We start from the raw sequence: 20968 nt of genomic DNA, 5'->3' as shown, positions 1-20968 counted from the left end.
GACAGATCCTGAAGCTGAGACTCCAATACTTTGGCCACCTCATGAGAAGAGAAGACTCCCTGGAAAAGACCCTGATGTTGGGAAAGATGGAGGGCGCAAGGAGAAGAGGACGACAGAGGACGAGATGGTTGGATAGTGCTCTCGAAGCTACCAGTATGAGTTTGACCAAACTGCGTGAGGCAGTGGAAGACAGGAGTGCCTGGCGTGCTCTGGTCCATGGGATCACGAAGAGTCGGACACGACTAAACGACTAAAGAACAACAACAAGTGAAGCAAAGGGACCATGGGCCCACCAAATGTTCATGCAGTCTTGGTAATCCATAGTTTGCCTTACTGTGGTGTGTGAATGAGACTGGTGTCCAAGTTTACATATAACGCCAAACTATAGTTGAAGTCAGTAAGCCAACCGCAAAACCATGGTGTATTCTAACTAACAAAGCATTGTTGATAAGCTATAGTTAAGGCGCTGGGCTGTGTTTACATGTAATGGTAGCCCATGGCTTATTATGTAAGGTATAGTCAAACCTTGGTTTAATGTGACATGTGAACCAAGCCAATGAGAACACAGTCAAACCCCCACTAAGTTAAAAATGCATTTGCTCATATTTTTCTAGTGAGCTTTTGAATGATTAGCTTATGACATTCTCAAGGTGCTGCCAGTTTAACCTAGCCCATTTTTACATAGAATCATAGAATTGTAGAGTTGGAAGGCATCCTGAGGATCATCTAGTCCAAACCCCTGCAATGCAGGAATATGCAGCTTACCCATATGGGGATCAAACCTGCAACCTTGGTGTTATCAGACACACACTCTAACCAAATGAGCTGTCCATTGGCATGATCTGGATGAGAGTTTTCACTCCTTATAGAACTGGTGTGGACTACTTAGAAACTAAGGCCTCCTCTGCTAAATTTTCATATTTTTTAAAAAAGGTTTTCAGTATAGAATACATTTTTTTAAATGTAGCAATATGCAGATTCTGACTTCAGAATGAACTTTCTGTCATTACCATGACTTATTGTACCTACAAGGCCATTAAAGGCAACAGATACTTATTAATTTGTTTGGTCTAAGAGGCACAAGGTGCTCTCCAAGGTTAATTGTCTAGCTTATTAAAACTTCCATCTAGTTTATCCAGGAAAGCCCAGTACTGCTCTAAAGACTTCAAGCATTCTCCTTTTAAAGTTTATCATTAGGCAGGAAATAATGTGTTCTTTTCCGTTCTTTCTCTGAATCCTGAATGTGTCCTGCTTCCATCTGTTGAAGAAGCCCCTTTATTTTTCAATTTCACATTTGACACCAGAAACCCAGGGTTTGCATTCCTCTGTTTCCTCCAAGATTTTATGACATTGGATGGTATCATAAGGTTACCAGATTTTTTTCAATGATTCCTGGGACACTTTTCAACTTCAATGGGTTTTGTATGGGGACTGAGCTGTAAATCTGGGGACTGTCCCCGGGAAACGGTGACATCTGCTAACTTTACGGTATCAGGAAGAAAAACTTTGCTAAGTTGGGTAGGCCAGTGTTAGCTTATTTCTTTTGAAATGCTTTTGAGTTAGTATTTAAGCAACACTGATTGGTGATGTGGAATTAAATCTCTTCCTTGGGTGCAGACATTCAGGTGGCTTCCAAAAATCAGGAAATTGTCCAAGCACTGGGCTGCATTCTCAGTTTAAGAACACCAGGCAGATTTTTAAAAAAGGAGTCTAGAAGAGCCTGAGGACTGCATTGCCTCATGAGGAATCTTCTGAAGGCTGTACCCCAGCTGTGGACAAGGCTGAACCCAAAGGTGGGCATGGCTACCTCATAACACACACCCTTTCTCTCTCACCCACCCACCCACTTTCCCATTATGTTCCATCTTTCTTTCTTCTCTTTCTCACTCTCCCATAACCTCTCCACCTCCCCGTTCCACCTCCCCATGTAGCAATTAGGTAAAGGTAAAGGGACCCCTGACCATTAGGTCCAGTCGTGGCCAACTCTGGAGTTGCAGCGCTCATCTTGCTTTATTGGCTGAGGGAGCTGGCGTACAGGTTCCAGGTCATGTGGCCAGCATGACTAAGCCGCTTCTGGCGTACCAGAGCAGCACAAGGAAACACCGTTTACCTTCCCTACGAAGTGGTACCTATTTATCTACTTGCACTTTGACGTGCTTTTGAACTGCTAGGTTGGCAGGAGCAGGGACTGAGCAAGGGGAGCTCACCCCGTCTCAGGGATTCGAACCGCCGACCTTCTGATCGGCAAGTCCTAGGCTCTGTGGTTTAACCCACAGCGCCACCTGTGTCCCATGGAGCAATTACATTTCAATTAAAGCTCTTTAAAAGTCTGGTCGCTGCATGTGGCAGCATTGGGGTATGTGTGCAGTGCACAAGGAGGGTTAATCCTTCCTTCCCCAACTGTGAACCCTATTCAGATTGTTCCTATATGGCAACTGATTTTCAAAACCACCACCCTCCCATTGGCCTCAACCGAAACTTTTATAAAGCTTAATTCCTAGGGTTGGAGAGATGGGGTCCGTGGGGAGGAAGAAGGTGGTGGCTGTATGAAGGGTTCCTATAAGCTGCATCTAGCACACAGGCTGGGCAATTCCCACCCCCTGGCAAATGTCTGTACCATACAAGCGATCCTGAAAAGCACATTGCAAAGAATGAGAAAGAGCTCATTTTTAATTGAAGGCGAGAGAAATTCGCACTGAAAAGCAAGTCCAAGGTAAACCCAAGGTTATCTCCACCTTTGGTAAATAGTCTAGCAAATTTGCTTTTGTGTGTGTGTTTCTTCTTTGGAGTAAATTATTCAACTCCTCATAAAGGCTATTTGGTTACACAAAGTAAAAATAAAAATTATGGTTAGCTGTTATTTAGGGGCAGGAGAAAATAATATACTCAAGAATAAATAGCTTGCTGGGATTTATTGTGCTATATTTTAAGGGCCCCATGAGCAATAGATCATTTTACATGTTGTATCGTACAATATTCATCACCAAAGTGCTATATTTATCTCAAACAGGGTTTGCTTTGGGTTTTTGTCTTGCCCTTGAAACGTTGCAGTATTTCTGCATTTTAAAAACCGAGTTTGTCAGTTCAGGATAGTCCATAAAGCAATGCTCAGTGAAATATTCAAGATTCCTTTTTGAGTGTCTTTTACCCCCCAAATTAGATTTACCTAAAAACATTACCCTCACCCCATGCTTATCCATAGGAATATTGGCACAAAAGAGCTGCCATGACAGTAGCAGCAGAAATCTTGTTTATTGGTCTCTGTGGAGTTTAGAAAGAAGAAAAGAGAGAACCGTGATGCTCTCTTTATTGCAGGTTAATACTGGGAAAACTGCAGCCCTCAAACTACTTACAACAAATGCAGCAATGGAGAATTTAACTTCTGCTCAGACATCCAAATTGCACCTTTACCAAGAGAGTATGTTCCCTCCCTATTCTGTGCCTTTGACTGAGAAAGTCACCACCAGGAAAAAAAAAGGTGATCTGGTGCAGGACTGGTGGCCAGAGGCAAGTTGGGATGTAGGTGTACAAGCTGTGTATTGGCATAGACAAGGAAGTAGCTATGCATGAGGGGGCTGGGGCATGCTGCTAAATCCCTTCTCATCCATTGCATCACCTTCAAGTATCTGATTATGAGACCCTATGTAACTTACGCCACATTTATTAGTCTTCGTGGTGCCAGCAGACTCTCATTGTAGTAAAAGCCACAGGAAATGTATTGGTGTAAAGCTTCAAGGCAAGTTGCCAACTACAGGTTTTAGGAGACCTGTATTATTATTATTATTATTATTATTATTATTATTATTATTATTATTATTATTATTGAATAGGGCATCCCTGTTTTCATCGGAAACATGTTGGAAGGTATGAAATCTCGTTACGATCCTCAGGAAATGTATCAATGTATATGTGCTGGGGGCTAGGCGGAAGAAGAAATATCACCTTACAAACATTTTGAGGGTTCCCATTTTGAGATAATATTTTGCAGGATATTTCTGTTGACGGATATGGCAAATTGTTTTAATTTTTAAAAAAAATAAGATTATTTTTTCCCTGGTGTGCTATTTTCAGTCATGCCCTAGGTTCATTTTCTTATTTCTTATTAGGCGTGCTTCACATTCCTCTAGCAATCAGTTTTGTTAGCCAGCCATGTACAGCGGCCTGTATATAATTGCCATGGTTAGCTGCTGCCAGTCAGGATAACACTGGCATAATTGCATAATAGGATCCTTAGGTGTTATCAGTATTCAACACAAGGTGAGAGCAAAGGGCCTAGTGAGGAGAACATTGGCAGGAAATAAAATTTACTTTTTATCTTCTGTTATCTGCAGTGCAGAGAAGGCATTTGGTCCTATCTTCCCTCAAGGTGAGTATGACCTACATTTATAAAGATTCACTACCACGAAAGAAAATTAACCCCGTAAATGTGAAATGGGAGGGCCCTCGCAAGATCTGATATGACTTTCAGACATGGCAAGATTAAAGTGACCTAAGATTAAGCTGCCTAAGCTTTGTATATATAATGATCGGACACCTGTGTGACTGTATGGAAGCAGATTAACATCCATATCAAACTGAATTAATCTCTTTGGAAAGTATAATCTCCCAAATTTAGCCTGGTGCATTATAGTGAACAAGGTGCCTGGTGCCTAAGATTCATAAAGCAGGGAGCTCTGAGGCAGTAAAGACTGTTAGTGTACAGATGTCATGCTTCCCTGCCTAGGGAGGGAAGCTGACAAATACATTGTAAGGAAGAGCTTCAGGAAGAAGTTGCACACTCTAGAAAGAGGAGCCAAGAACACAAGACCCTTCTTTGTGTGGCTACTCCATGAGAGGTCCAGAGGGTGGCAACACCAGAACAGGTCTTTTCTGAAGTGGCTTCCTGTTTGTGGAATGCTCTCCCCCGGGAGGTTCACCTGGTGCCTTCATTATGTATTTTTAGGCACCAGGCGAAAATGTTCCTCTTCGACCAGGCCTTTGGTTGATTAATGTTCTATTTTGTTGTTGTTTAGTCGTTTAGTCGTGTCCGACTCTTCGTGACCCCATGGACCAGAGCACGCCAGGCACCTCTGTCCTCCACTACTTCCCGCAGTTTGGTCAAACTCATGCTGGTAGCCTCGAAAACACTATACAACCATCTCATCCTCTGTCGCCCCCTTCTCCTTGTGCCCTCCATCTTTCCCAGCATCAGTGTCTTCTCCAGGGAGTCTTCTCTTCTCATGAGGTGGCCAAAGTACTGGAGCCTCAGCTTCACGATCTGTCCTTCCAGTGAGCACTCAGGGCTGATTTCCTTAAGAATGGATGCGTTTGATCTTCTTGCAGTCCATGGGACTCTCAAGAGTCTTCTCCAGCACCATAATTCAAAAGCATCAATTCTTCGGCGATCAGCCTTCTTTATGGTCCAGCTCTCACTTCCATACATCACTACTGGGAAAACCATGGCTTTAAATGTTCTATACAGCCTTTTAAATGTGTTTGGGGTGGGTGGGTTACAGTTTTGTTGCTTGCGTTTTGTATATTTAGTTGTGGGCTTTTATCTTGTGATATATGGCTTATTTACACATTTTTGCAACCTGAGCCTAAGATGGAGGGGCTCATTGCACTAACACTCCAAGAGGTACTAGTTTCTCCCATAGCCACAGCCTTGGATTCCAGCAGAAGTCAAGCATGGCTCTGACTCCCAGCTTCTGCCTACTGCCTGGTCTCAGCTCATACATCCTGGCCCTGGCTAACTTCCAGCCAGGTGAGAAAGGTGGTCCACTCATTGGCCCTCTGGCACAGAGCAACATTTTTTGGTTATACTAACAATGTTTTTTAAGGACCATTAACTCACAAAGAAACTTGCCTGACTAGTTTAACAATGAAATCCTGCATTAGCGTTTTAACCCTTGTTGGTTCCAGGACCTCGGGGATTAGAAGGTCTCAGGCATCATACAGACCAGCTCCCCAAACTCACAACTACAGGTATGTAGAGAGGGACAGACAGACAGACAGACAGACAGACAGACAGACAGACAGTCAGTCAGTCTTATTTGGTACCCAATGGTCATTAAACTAGTTTACATGGACTCTACACTTGGGTATCTGTACTCCAGTACAAAAATGTACACCAGTGACTGTCTCATGTACATCACTGGTGACAATTGGGTGCAGCGTGATGGAGAATTAAGATGAAAGTCAGTCTGGAATAATAATTTTCTCACTTTCTAAGCTCATTGTACATTCTTGTCTGTTCTAATTGGTTTCCATTGGATTGTTTAATTAGGAAAATGATAGCTTTTTTGAGTGTAAATATTAATCAGATCCCCTCACACGGTAGCTGTTCGTTCTGCTTTTTAGAAGTTTACAGAAACACTTTGGTGTACAAACCTCTAGATATAGTTGCTGTGCCCATACTGAAGGGGTGGGATTTGGGTTTCAGATGTAAATTGCACCCTCACCCCAAATTACTCAGTGCAAACTTCCTGCCTGAACATTTCTCTCAGTTGTGGAGGATAAAACATATTGGCATCAAGGGGACAATCTGCATTACAGAATTAGTAAGGGGAGAAATGATGAAACCCCTTCTACCCACAATGTACCTCTGGGGTTCAAATCACAACCCCCATGACTGCTTTTAGCAGCAGCAGCAACACAACAGAAACAAGGGGTGCTGGGAGATGTGTCTATACCATGTCTTTAGAAGAACTTTCCACAAACCCCATAGTAATTGTAGGTGGTTCTTCAGCAGTAGTCAGAAGCGAAGAAAGTTGAGGGCAGTGGGGGTGGTCCGTCCTTGGTATCACCCCTAAGGGGGGTGACATTACCACTGGCGGCACCCTCCTGGGACGCTCCCTGGCAGCAGCACACCCCCCTGGAGCGCATGCCCCACAGGTGCCCCCCCGGGATGCTCCCCACTGCCCGTGCACCCCTGCGAGCAGCTAGGATTATTGTAACTCTCCCTACGTGGGGCTGCCCTTGAGACTGACCCAGAAACTCCAGCGGGTGCAGAATACTGCAGCGAGACTCCTTACGGGGTCTTCGCTGCGAGATCACATTCACCCGGTGCTATACCAGCTGCACTGGCTCCCGGTGGAGTACAGGATCAGGTTTAAGGTGCTGGTTTTAACCTTTAAAGCCCTATACGGCCTAGGACCCTTGTACCTACGGGACCGCCTCTCCTGGTATGCCCCACAGAGAAACTTACGGTCCTCAAATAAAAACATCTTGAAGGTCCCAGGCCACAGAGAAGTTAGGCTGGCCTCAACTAGAGCCAGGGCTTTTTCGGCTGCGGCTCCGATCTGGTGGAACACTCTGTCACAAGAGACTAGGGCCCTGCGGGACTTGACATCTTTCCGCAGGGCCTGCAAGACAGAGCTGTTCCACCAGGCCTTTGGCCAGGGCACAGCCTGACTCCTTCCCTCGGCAATCTTTGCGGAGCTCTGGCCCAATGGTTGCCAGTGGCTTGAATTAATTAATTTTATAATGAATGATTTTAGAGTGTTGTTTGTGCTGTAGTTTTGTACTGTTTTATTGTTGTTAGCTGCCCTGAGCCCGGCTTTGGCTGGGGAGGACGGGATATAAATAAATTTTATTATTATTATTATTATTATTATTATTATTATTATTATTATTATAGCCCCGCCCGTGTGGGGTGCTCCGGGGGGCTGGAGCAGCTAACTCCACTTCTGGCAGTGGTGTCTGGTGAATGGTGTTCTCTGGCACATTTTGACTTAGTGCTGAAATTTTGAAATGCTTTGGATAAGTCTGGTTAAAACAAGCTGCTCAACACCTCGCTGAAAGCCCATATTTATATTTATATGAAACCGTTTATACTTCTTTGGTGGCAAGCTAAGTGAAGAACAAACGAAAGTGTCTTGTACACGGAAGCAAGAGGGTGTGACTAAAAAGCCAGAAAATTTGAGCATTAAATGCACTCTGTGCTAAATGACAGACAAGCTTAAATGATTCATTACTTTGTACATACTGCAATGCTAAATAACGACTTAAATATTTTAGAAGGACTGATGGAGTTCTATGCAGCGTAACCATTGCTGGATAAAAAGAAGTGAGTGTGGCAGTCAGAGCTGGAGGTGAGTGGCCGGAAGATGCAGGACTTGGTGTTAATTGAGAAACTGCCACAAAGGGTTCCAGAAAGCAACTGAAATGGAGTCATTGGGGATTGGTTTGACTTTATTGGGTACACAAATCAAAAAGAACATCAACAGACTCCACATGCACACCAGTATGTGAGGTTTTGGCATCAGTTACTCTTTCATTTTGTAATTCGTTCCTTGTTGATCCCCTTTTCCTTCAATGTATTCTTACCTGCAAAACATATTGTCTTTTTTCTTTGGTATCCATGCAGAGTTGGAAAATATTTATTTATGTATTATTATTAATAATAATAATTTCATTTCTATACCACTTTATATTTTTAAGTAAACAATCTCAAAGTGGTTTACAATCTTCATTAAAATGTCAGATAAAACAATCCCAAACAAAACATTATAGAGGAAAGTCAAATATAAAGCTTGCATTCAAAGCAAGATAATTAACAGGAAACTAAAATATTATCTTAAATATTTCAAAACAAAACATCATAAAGGAGATCAAGTACAGAATGCACATTTAGCACTGTAAAACTTAACATTTTAAAATCATTTAATGCTCCTGCTCTTGATGCGCTATTTTGGTAACTGTTCTGAGTGAAATGCCAAAAATGAGCCATGCCTGATTTCTGCGTGAATCCAAGGCTGGGACTGTGGGAAAAGCAAGACATTCTTGGCATGTTAAAGCTGTGAACTCCTCCATCGTATGCTCAGGTTGTATATATGCGTAAATAAACCACATATCATAAAGACACAACAATCTCCACTGTGCCCCAAATTGTGCAGAGGCGCTTTGTGTGAACAAACCAAAGTTTGTACCAGATGACTGCACCAAAATTTGGGCTATTAGAGGAGCAAAGTACATGCTTTCTTCTTCTTCTTTTGCATTGAAATTAGTGGGACTTTAAGTTTGGGCATAATAGGTTACTCCCAATGCCTCCAGATTAAAAAAAAAAGTTGAGAACTTTCCCCTCACAAATTCTAAAGCTTCCTTCATTGTGAGTGCTCTGATAGTGTTCGTTGATAGTGTGTTGACAAATGACTCCATTTGTCTTGACAAATGGCCATTTCTTTATCCTGACCCATTTCAGGCTGGCTTCAAGCCTGGTTTCAAGACCAATTTGGCAGGTGGAGTATGACTCCGTTGCTTTTACTTGATCTTTCATCAGCTTTTGATGCTGTCTACCATAGTATCCTCTGGGATCAGCTCTGTGGAACAGGAATTTGTGGGACTGCGCTCTCTGAAGACGGTTACAGCTAGTGGCTTTGGACAATTATCAGCCCCTTCAATTTGAGCTGTACCATCTTGTCCTCAATGGTTTTTAACATCTCCTTGAAGCTTTTGAGAGTGGTCAAAGCCTTAGATTTAGAGCACGGTATTGCCAGTATGCTGATGGCACTGGGTTCGGTGCAGTAATGTCTGAATCAGGTGAGGCTTTGCAAGTCCTGGGCCAATGACTAGAGGTCATGAGGTGGCTGTGGATGAGGGCCAATAAATCTTGGTAAAACAGAAGCCCTGTACACAAGTGTCCCCCAAGTTTGGAAACTTGGCAGGTTTGGTGTTCTTGATGGGGTTGCACTCCCTGAAGGAGCACATACATAGCTTGGGAGTGCTCCTAAATCCATCACTATCATTGGGGGGCACAGCTAAGAGGGCTCCCCCCCAACTTTGGCTGGTACACCCACTACAGGCATTCCTGGACAGGCATAGTTTGTCCACAGTAGTGCAGATATTGGTAACTTAAAGACTGGGCTATTGCAAAGTGATCTATATGGGGTTGTCCTTGAGTTTGGTTCAGAAATTGCAGCTAGTACAGAATACTGCCGCCTTGGTTTTGGTTGGAGCTGCTCCACAGCAGCATATTACATGGGTGCTGAAAACTCTTCACTGGCTGCCAGTACCTTACCAAGTTAAGTTCAAGGTATTACTGTTAGTATATAAATGGTCCAGATCCAGGTGTCTCTAGTACACCAGCAGATCACTTCTAGCATCTGGGAAACCCTTCTGTCAGGCATCAGGGAATCCAATCTGCCCCCCCCCCCCACGGCAGGCTCCTAGTAATTTTATTCAATATTTATTCAATATTCTTTTATTCAATATTCACAGAGAGAGGCTTATAAATGCTGCCTCTATGAGTAATGGTGTTGCTCTGAGTAAACTCCACCCCCTTCCCTTCTCAATCATCAACAGCACCAGCCCCCTTATGGTGGCTGCTTAAGGTCATTTGCCTCTTTGCTCTCTCTTCTCCTACTTTCACTGCTCACCGGGTTCTGGGAGAAGGGGGGTCTGGAATGCTTTCTAGTGATAATGTATCAGCCAGCTGCTCCAGCTCTGTTTCTCCCCACTCCTCTTCTCCCATTATTTCCCAGCTTTGCCCCTCTTCTGTCTCAGAGCCGTGACCTTCTGCAAACCGCTATTGTTAATCCATACTGTCTTCCTCTTCTTTGGAAGGGAGAAAAGGAGCTGGAGGCGGTCTCCATCATTCCTCCTCAGTCCTTCTGACACCTTCTGACAGTCCCACAGTTCTCTTATTTGTTTAGTTTCGATGCAAAGTAAGGCTTAGCATAGTGGAGCCTGTACAATGAAACACTGTTCCCATTGACATCAGACCAGCACACACAATTCTGATACTTTGTAGCCTGCTGAATAGTTCCTGTTTTCTTTAGATAATTTAATTTGATTCAGTGTTGGTCATTTCTTCTGTGTTTTATGAAGTCCTAATGATTTTATCTTATACCACCTTTGTGTTTTCTTGTATAATAATAAGTAATAAATAATGTTGTTTATTGAACGAATAGTCAACACATTTGTCAAGTGCTTCTTAGGGTTATTCTTGAGACAACATGCTTTTCCTCGCTTGGTCCCTTCTTTCAAATATTGCATTCTCTCCTTTCATCTTTGGGAGGAGGAAGATTTGGAGATAGGAGAATGCAGGGTGACATAGGGGTTTCCCTATTTCTGTTTAAAACTAAATCACCTATAGATGTATTGCACTTTTCAGAGCCACTAATTGGGTTTTCCATAAATAGAAAACTGCACAAGCTTGGAACATCCTTAGAGAATACTTAATAAGTCATCACTTCTTGTAGTGCAGTGTTTTACATGGGGAAATGTATTTCTGCTTTTAATTAACTCAAGGAAGGGTTTCGGAGCGGAGATAATTTATAAAATAAATTATCTATTTCAGATTTAAGGCTATTCATCGCCATAGGCTACAAGTCTTTAGTCTTCTTAAAGAAGTATAGAGCTAGACATTGAACTCATTGTCTCTAGAACCTCTATTAGTACTGTCAAGAGTCTGTGGGCTATTCCTAGAAGTTTGAGCTAACGTGCACTGTGTGTAGAGACAGTTTTTCTCTCTGCTGCAAATTTGGGTATTTTACATGATCATCTGGTTGATAAATGGATTTTGAGTAGCCAATGGTACATGAGTAGATGCAGCAGGGATAACAGAAGTCATTGCTCATCAGACGTTTGCCCCAGTGCGTAAGAGTTAAGTGTTCAGGGCACTGGGGCATGTGAAGAAGCCTTACCTCCATGTCCCTGTACATTGGTCTCCTCTCGGATCTTCATATGTTGAGTGTGAAAGTTTGAAAGGGGCTACTACATAAATTCAACTGAATGCATTTAGAAGTCTCCGCAATTGGGAATCCTGATAAGACAGAGTTCCTGATCCACATGAAGGTTTCTACCTGTGTTCAGTCAAATGCACTGAAACGTCCTCCAAACCTTCAGTTTCAATATGCGATGGTCTTAGAGGGGATCACATACTGTATGGGATGACATTGGGGACAGGGCTTGTGCATGCACAATAGTTCTAACAATAGTTTCTCTGTTCAGACAAATGCCTGAAAAGGGCTTTTGTTACCGTGGAGCTGTGAATTCAGTTCATCAGAAGGAAACCATACTCAAAGTCCTATGCTGGTGCCATTGTATAGCCTGAAAAAACCCAACACACCAATCTACCCACCTCCTTTGAAGCAGACAGCAGTTGTTAGTCTTTGGTTTTTATCATTCTCTTTGCTTTGATATTCCTGAGGTTTAAAAAGGGAATAAAGTGAACATGTATGCCTTAATCCAGCAAGGGAGATTTGGATGTGAAAGCAGATTGATGGATTGGGAGCCTGCCGTACATAGGGATGTATTGTACAGGTGGCGACATTTTGCCTGTGTCCAATTGAAGCGTGACCACTGATGTGTGGGTCCTTTTAAACCTGGAAGAGGACCAAACAGGGCAGGGTAGGCTTATGCGTGCTCTGCCAAGGTGTGCGGGGAACGGAACCCCTGCACAAAATAGTCGCCGCCAGTCCCTGCTTTTATTCAGAGTAGACCCATTAAGGTTAATGGCCATAACTAATTTAGGCCTATTAATTTCATGAGCAAAAGGCAGCTGAGTATGACCCAGATACACATTCACGTGGCAGGCTTCCAGTGTGGTCACTTTGTGCGCTGCTAAGTCTGGGTGAGAATAAGCATTTCTTTTTCCTTTAAAAAAATTATTTATGCTTTTCTATCCATATTGCAAGACATGGGAGTCGGCAGCTGCAACTATTGTCTGCACATGTATTGATGTAAGCAGATACATATGACTCGTGGATGAGGTGCTTATGTGTGAGTAATGTTGGGGGAGTGGTGGGTTTCCACATTGCCGTCTTTTGTTCTTTCCCCAATATCTGACAAACTTAGCATTTCTATACGAGTTCCTCTCCATTGGGGTATCCTTCACAATCTTTCAGGCTGAGGCTGGAGACTTGTGGAAACCATATTATATGCCTGCTTAAAGCAACAATTAAATGACTTTATCTCAGTGGAGATGACTTATACATATTATTGGAGACTTTCCTTTTGAAAGAGAAAGTTGAAGGTGGTTTGGAAGAAGCATTCCTGCCTTTATTGTGTTCCCTCATCCCATTTACACTTCCCTTAAGCCTGCAAATCTGTTTAGCTAGAGGCGACAGTGAGATAAAATAAATGTGCTCAAGAAATGGGATGGGATGTCGTTCTTAAACCGCTTTTGGATTCCAAATGTGTATTTGTAAAATGTAGCCTGAAGTTTTTTGCTTTAAAAAACTTACAGTACAAATCTTGCTGGTGAGGAAATGCTTCCTGTTTATCTATTGTCTGTTCCATATGGTTTCTCCAAATGACATGAACAATTTAATTCTCCCCCCCCCCATACAGTTTACCAAGTAATATTATGACAATAAACTATACATCAAAGTAAAATGATGAAACATGCATATAATAAAACAAATCAACAGTAAAAGAAAGAATAGTTTTAAAGGCTGGAGAATACTTTCCCAGGTTTCAGTAAAAATCACAAAGAATATAATTAAATCTTAATACCTTAATACCTGTCAAATTTCAATGGCTTAAAACCGCTATCGTATTCAATATGAGAGATTACTGTGAAACAATTCAGATTACTGCCTTATTATGAATAGAGATCAAGAAGCCACTTTTGGTGCTCTCCCAAGTGGCAATCTTGGGAGAAGACCAAAGGACATAATCCATTAATGTTGGATTATGGAACTGAAGATCTGTTGTCTTTGCACTGGGTACCAGATCTGTTTAAAAACCTAAATTGCAGAATTATTTCATGAGGTCTGACCTTTGGAAAGTCCCTTCATTGGCCTGAAGATTGTATAAATTTTTAATAAATAGCTGCTGTGGTGATTAACTTCATCTCTGTGGTGCCAGATGTTTGTTAGGTAGTCCTTGATGAAATCAATTTAACCTTTTATGTTTGCTTTACAAATTTGGCTGATGGAAAGTTATGGAAAGCTGATGGAACAAGGCCTTAAGACTGGAACAAAACAGCAAAAAAAAAAAAAAAAAAAAAAAAAAAAAAGGCAGGTAACAACCCAAAGATGTAAAAATGAATGATCAAAGGACATTATATGCAGGGCTCCCTTATATAAATTTTCTACTACACTTTCTTCCCCTGCCTTCAGCAAAGTTAACATGGCAGACCAATCTATGGGCTGGATCCAGACTATGTTGAGTAAACTTGGGTCCTAAGCACATGGTGAGCAAGGAACAGTATATTAAAGGTGAGACCCCAAAGCATGAATGCCTGAATCAAACCCATGAACCAGTCAGATTTTGAAGTGAGGGATGGCTATCACATATTGCCACCTGGTTGACACACCAGAAATAGGGTTTGTGGCACCCAGGCGGCCACTACTGTTGGAAAGAATAATGAAATGTACTAAATGTACTACATACAACATTCAAAAGATGTGCCTGGCTAGAGCAGCCCATGGAAGTGACCCATGTAAAGCTTCTCCTCAAATGAGAAATCCAGCAGGCCAAAAAATCTGTGTGTGTGTGTGTCTGAGAAGAGGCAGAATTATTACGATTTGCTACACATAACCTCACCATACAAACGGCATCATTGAAAGAAGTATACCAAAGCAGACCAGATATTTTTCTGGCATGCCACTGTTGGCTACCCCTCTGTTGACAATGGAGCAAACAAAACTTGTGTGCCACCTTCTTATGCACTTCCATGAGATGGGAGACTCTGAAAGACAGCATGACAGGGTGGAAAATGAGCACCCGACTCTCACTAAGTTTTTAAGCCAGCTTCTTGTGAACAACCTCCATCCCATTAATGGAACAGAGGTTGTAGGTCATTGAGTGCTTCCATAGCCTTTGATAACAAATCCTGAAGCCATTTTAAAAATCTACAGTATTCAGCACCTCAGGTATGCTATATTTGGAGGGGCTTACACAACCATGGGTACTAACTTGGGCTGGGGCACTTTCTTGGGGCCTACACTGTCAGGAGCTTAGGGCTTGCCAATCAGAAGGTCGGTGGTTCGAATCCCCATGACGGGATGAGCGCCCATTGTCCGGTTCCTGCTCCTGCCAACCTAGCAGTTTGAAAGCACGTCAAAGTGCTTTCAAGTGTCAAGTAGATAAATAGGTACCACTCCAGCAGGAAGGTAAACGGCGTTTCCGTGCGCTGCTCTGGTTCACCAGAAGCGGCTTGGTCATGCTGGTCACATGACCCGGAAGCTGTACGCCAGCTTCCTCAGCCAGTAAAGCGAGATGAGCGCCGCAACCCCAGAGCCGTCCGCGACTGGACCTAATGGTCAGGGTTCCCTTTACCTTTAGTTGGTGTGAGAATACCGAAAACGGCACAGTATTGGGTAGAGCACCTTTTTAAGTCTGTCCCTGCGCTCCCTAGCATCAGCACATATGTATGTGTGCGCAGGCACCAGAAGTGGAGCAAGGTGGGTGTGGTGGGTGAGGTCCGCCCTGGGTGTCACCTCCGAGGAGGGTGACAAAATGTTGTGCGGTACTCAACGGCTGTGAGAGATACTGTGGCTTTGGCGTGCACAGACTTCCTGCTGCCGAAACGGTCCACCCGCCAGCTCCGCCTCAGGTGTAGGGCAGCAGGCAGACTCCTCATCGCAAGGCACACAATCTCTGCAAAATAAGCTCAACAGCAGTGGCTGCGGGGAAAAAGCTCATCAACTCCCCCCCCCCCCAAAAAGCTCAACAACTTAGGCTTTGCCAAAAACTATGAAATAAAGTCAAACTATTTTTGCAGGTAATCCCCCCCCCAAATCATAGAATCATAGAATCATAGAGTTGGAATAGACCACAAGGGCCATCGAGTCCAACTCCCTGCCAAGCAGGAAACACCATCAGAGCACTCCTGACATATGGTTGTCAAGCCTCTGCTTAAAGACCTCCAAAGAAGGAGACTCCACCACACTCCTTGGCAGCAAATTCCACTGTCGAACAGCTCTTACTGTCAGGAAGTTCTTCCTAATGTTTAGGTGGAATCTTCTTTCTTGTAGTTTGGATCCATTGCTCCGTGTCCGCTTCTCTGGAGCAGCAGAAAACAACCTTTCTCCCTCCTCTATATGACATCCTTTTATATATTTGAACATGGCTATCATATCACCCCTTAACCTCCTCTTCTCCAGGCTAAACATGCCCAGCTCCCTTAGCCGTTCCTCATAAGGCATCGTTTCCAGGCCTTTGACCATTTTGGTTGCCCTCCTCTGGACACGTTCCAGTTTCTCAGTGTCCTTCTTGAACTGTGGTGCCCAGAACTGGACACAGTACTCCAGGTGAGGTCTGACCAGAGCAGAATACAGTGGCACTATTACTTCCCTTGATCTAGATGCTATACTCCTATTGATGCAGCCCAGAATTGCATTGGCTTTTTTAGCTGCCGCATCACACTGTGTGTGTGGGGGGGTGGGTAACAAGAAATTTTCTGCACCGGGTACCAGCTGACCTTGCTACACCACTGGCAGGCACCAGTGTGTGTCAGTGACATGGGCTCAAAGCTTCCACCACTTCATTCATGCTTCTGGCTAAGGATGGTGACCTTCTGTTCACAGCAGCACAGCAGCACTAAAGGGTATTTCTCTCTGATGAACTTTTCAATTAGGACGTGAAATAATTTTTATTCCACAGCAGCATTATATGTAGCTAGAAATAATGTGTTATTTTTTTTGGGGGGGGGAGATAGGCTTGCCATATGTTAGGAAAATTCCTGACATGTTCTGGTTTGGGGGTGTAGGGGGGTCAGGGGGGGATTTTGTATGCCAACGTGATGGAAGAAGCAGTGGGGAAAGTTGCAAAAGCTTTAAAAAAGGCAATCCTTGGGGGGGAGGGGGAGTCGTGATAACCATTATAACTATTAAAAACTTCCTATATATTTACTGACTGTCCATTTAGTACAAAAGTCTATGTTATTTAATTTTTGCATGTTGCAGCAATATTCAAGGCGACTTTAATTAATGCGTGATGTTCAGCAGGGAATAAAATATGGCTGACAGATTTTCTTTCCTTTTCTTTTTAGGCTGTGGATAAGTTTTGTAAAGAACAGCCTTCCTCTGGGAGAGATATCCTCTCTGCCCTTCATAAGGAATTAAGATTATTGTCAGGCAATAAATACACCACATGGACAATATGTTATTTATACCCCTCTGCCTTAAAGGTATCTTGCAATTTCAAATTTCAAATCCCCATGATTATAAAAGCTAATTGCTAGATTTTAATTTTTGGATACCAGATTAACGTCTCTTGTGGCAAAGATTTCTTACTGGGTTGAGTATACAGTGGCCTTATGACCTGTTTTGCAGAGGGCAGGCCAGTGTGTGGAGGGCTATGAGAGGACAGATCTCTTTTTGAGCATATATTTTATTTTAAGGGCTGCCTGGTCCAATGAGGCCCTAAGCTACTGAAGGTAATGGGGCCCTTTATATGTCCAGCTGTCCTTTGTCAACAACAAATTGTCACTGTTTTTGTGTTGAATATATGCTATGTGGTAATTTATGGACCTATTAGGTATCTAAAGCCATTTGCACATGTTGCCATGCAACCAGTCCATGCAGAATGTAGGCACCCTATATATAGAAATGAGCAAACCAGTGATATTTTAGGGAGCAGGCTAGCAGGCGGGGCCCATTACCTACATCATAGGAGCCTACACAACACTACAGACTGTTGCTGTATGTAGGATTTATTTTGTTTTTTATCTTATATTTTGGAAATGTACACCCAGTGTTTTTTCCCTTTAATTTTTTTGGGGGCCCCCAAGAGAGTGGGGCCCTATAGCTTGTTTAGCTTATACGTAAATCTGGCACTGGCCAGGGACACAGCGTCACCTGTGTACAGCATTCCCTGCTACGGTGTGGCGAGTTGTAGTTGTCATTGCTCTCTTTAAAACTACGAGCATCAATTTCATTAATGTTCTCTCTTTCTACTACTTTCAGGAAATATAACATTCCCTTTGTCACCCCTCTTGTGTACACATCCATTTGTTACACTTCTGCACTCTTCTGCTTCCAAGAGCTCAGGGCACCTTACATCTGGTTCCTAGACAAGTCCCTGCTGTTAGGCCATTTATAGGGCCAGAGCTACTTAGCATCACCAGCAGAATCCTATGATGTACCAACAGAGAATCTACAACCACCTACCACTTAGAGCTTTCTTTTTTCTTTTCACGGTGTTTCTCAACACCCCTCCTTCTTTTCTGTCCTTTCCTCTGTTATATTTATTTAAGGATTTATATAGCATCATAGAATTGTAGAGTTGGAAGAGACCATGAGGGTCATCTAGTCCAGCCCCCTGCAGCAATGTGGGAATCTTTTTGTCCAATATCGAACTCGAACCCATAACCCTGAGGTTATGAGCCCCATGCTCTACCAACTGAGCTATTGCATATAATGAATGTCATGAAACCATTTAAAAAAACCCAATAACTGTTTATTGCTACACATTTTCCTTTGGCTAAAAAAACCAAAAAGGCACCACTGGTGTTAACACAATGCTGGCCATGCAAGTCATTGATACCAACTGTAGAAATGAATATGAGTCTCTTATACGCATTGTTTCAGCTACCAAATTGATTGATGAAATAATAGCCTTGTCCAGTGTAGTCAGTGGGGTACCCTGCAAAGGTTGTTGTACTCCAACTCCCATAAGCCCAGCTAACATGGCTAATAGTCAAGGAGGGTAGGAGTTGGAGTCCAGAAACATTGGCTACCATGGCTTTGAGAGTTGCCATCCAAGGTTTGTGCCCTAGATAGTTGCCTGGGTTGCCTGCTTCTAAATCAACTGTGTTGGAGAAAATATATATGCAGTTTTTAATGTCTTTATGACAAGCTAGGTAAAGGTAAAGGTACCCCTGACCGTTAGGTCCAGTTGCGGACGAATCTGGGGTTGCGGCACTCATCTCGCTCTACAGGCCGAGGGAGCTGGTGCTTGTCCACAGACAGCTTCCGGGGCATGTGGCCAGCATGACTAAGCCGCTTCTGGTGAACCAGAGCAGCGCACGGAAACGCCGTTTACCTTCCCGCCGGAGCGGTACCTATTTATCTACTTGCACTTTGACGTGCTTTCGAACTGCTAGGTGGGCAGGAGCTGGGACAGAGGAACGGGAGCTCACTCTGTCGCGGGGATTTGAACTGCCAACCTTCTGATCGGCAAGCCCTAGACTCTGTGGTTTAGACCACAGCGCCACTCGTGTCCCTCGTGTGACAAGCTACATAGGCCAAAATTCATCACTATATGTTATATACAGGCACTATATGTTATATTCTGCACAATATGTTATATACAGGCACTCTGCCTTCCTTTGCATCCAGTCACACTATCAGGTTTGTCTTTCTGGTTAAGTTTGAATTGTGTAGAGATGAAAAGTTTTGTGGGTTCATTTTAGGTGTCACTATTCTAGCCTTCACCTCAAGTGCTCTAAGTTTTAAATAATGTTGGTTTATCTTATTTATTTATTTTTCAAAAAATTCTTTCAATAATTTTTAATGCTACTACAACCAATCCCCTCTGGATCGTTTTCCAGATCCAGTTTGTTTAAGGTTCAGACAACTCAGCCAGTTGTTTGCTTTGCCTTTCGCTTCTCAAGAATATTTTAGCAACACCCCATGGCAATGCTGAGTCAATAACATTTAAAGTTCAAGCTAAACCTTTCTCATTTTGCCTTTTCCTGGTAGTCTTTGTGTAGTAGAAGCCTCTGTAAATCTAATGCCATATGCTTCTTACTGATGGAGTGCCTATTATCCTCCTGTAAGACTGCTGGAGTAACATTTAAGTTTCTCGTGATCTCACAGTGCCTGCCCAAAAGGTCATAATATCCCTGTTGATCACCGTTCTTCTTCAGATCTCCACACCATGTCCTAGAACACTAGTCTTCACTCTTTTTGGATCTGGGACTGTCCTTAACCCAAATATTCATTTAGGGACGCACTTTAATCCTCACATTTGCTTCATGGTGTTGCTGCTGTCAGTGGCGTAGCGTGGGTTGTCAGCACCCGGGGCAAGGCAAGTAATTTGCACCCCCTAACCCGTGGATTTGCGCCCCCTAACCCGTGGATTTGCGCCCCCTAACCAATGGATTTGCCCTAACCCCAGATGTTGCGCCCGGTGCGGCCGGCCCCCCTGCACCCCCCACGCTACGCCACTGGCTGCTGTTGCAACTCACTTAGCGCAAGCTGCAAGCCATCGTTTCAGGATCAAAGTCCTACATAACCTAATACATTATAATGTATTTATAATGTTGCACTGTTTTAGTGTTGTTAGCCGCCCTGAGCCCGGCTTCGGCTGGGGAGGGCGGGATATAAATAAAATTTATTATTATTATTATTATTAAGCCAGGTTTTTCCATCCCAGTGCCTACAGGTTCCATGGTGCCCATAGACCTTCATTAGTGCCTCTAGACAGGTGCTTAGACTCTGAACATTTTTTTAAAAAACTCTCTAGCCTTCCTAGATATAAAGTTATGAAGCAAAAAGTGAAGTCACCCTTCTAAGTTTTTGTGTGTGAAATGTGTACTTTTCAATGCAGCTGGGACCCCTGTCTTGTCTGATGCTTTCTTGCCTCTTTATAACAACCAGCATGCATGCTGCATTAATGATTCCTGCTCTATAGAATCATGAAGAAAACCCTAAGGCAGTAAGTGTTTGCACTCTCTCTTTCTCTGAGGTCCAAGTTGATTACTTTTCCAATCCATCTAATCCTTCAGGGCAATTGTCTCCATAAAACAGGCCTAAACATGTAACTGAATAAAAATATATGGCAAAATTACAGGATATCTGCCTTCCTCAGTGTCTTTAGTGTGCTTAATATGACCTGAAACTGTAGTATCACATCTACTCTGAAACACAATAGAGACTTATATTATGTTACAACATATTTTATAGAAATAGAAAAAAAGACTCAATATATGCTGTTGAACTAAAGCTGCATTTTCTGCTCCTCTGGAATATCATTAGTATTCCATTCAAATAACAGCAGTCAGACTTTCATTAATGTTTTGGGATTGCTTAAATCCAGTGTAAAGCAAGAGAATTGCTGAATGTGCAGACTTCTGAAGCTGCCATTGTTAGTT

This window comes from Podarcis muralis, chromosome 11 (assembly GCF_964188315.1).
Source record: "Podarcis muralis chromosome 11, rPodMur119.hap1.1, whole genome shotgun sequence".
Taxonomy (NCBI): domain Eukaryota; kingdom Metazoa; phylum Chordata; class Lepidosauria; order Squamata; family Lacertidae; genus Podarcis; species Podarcis muralis.
The sequence above is the reverse complement of the archived record's forward strand: the minus strand, read 5'-3'. Positions refer to the sequence as shown.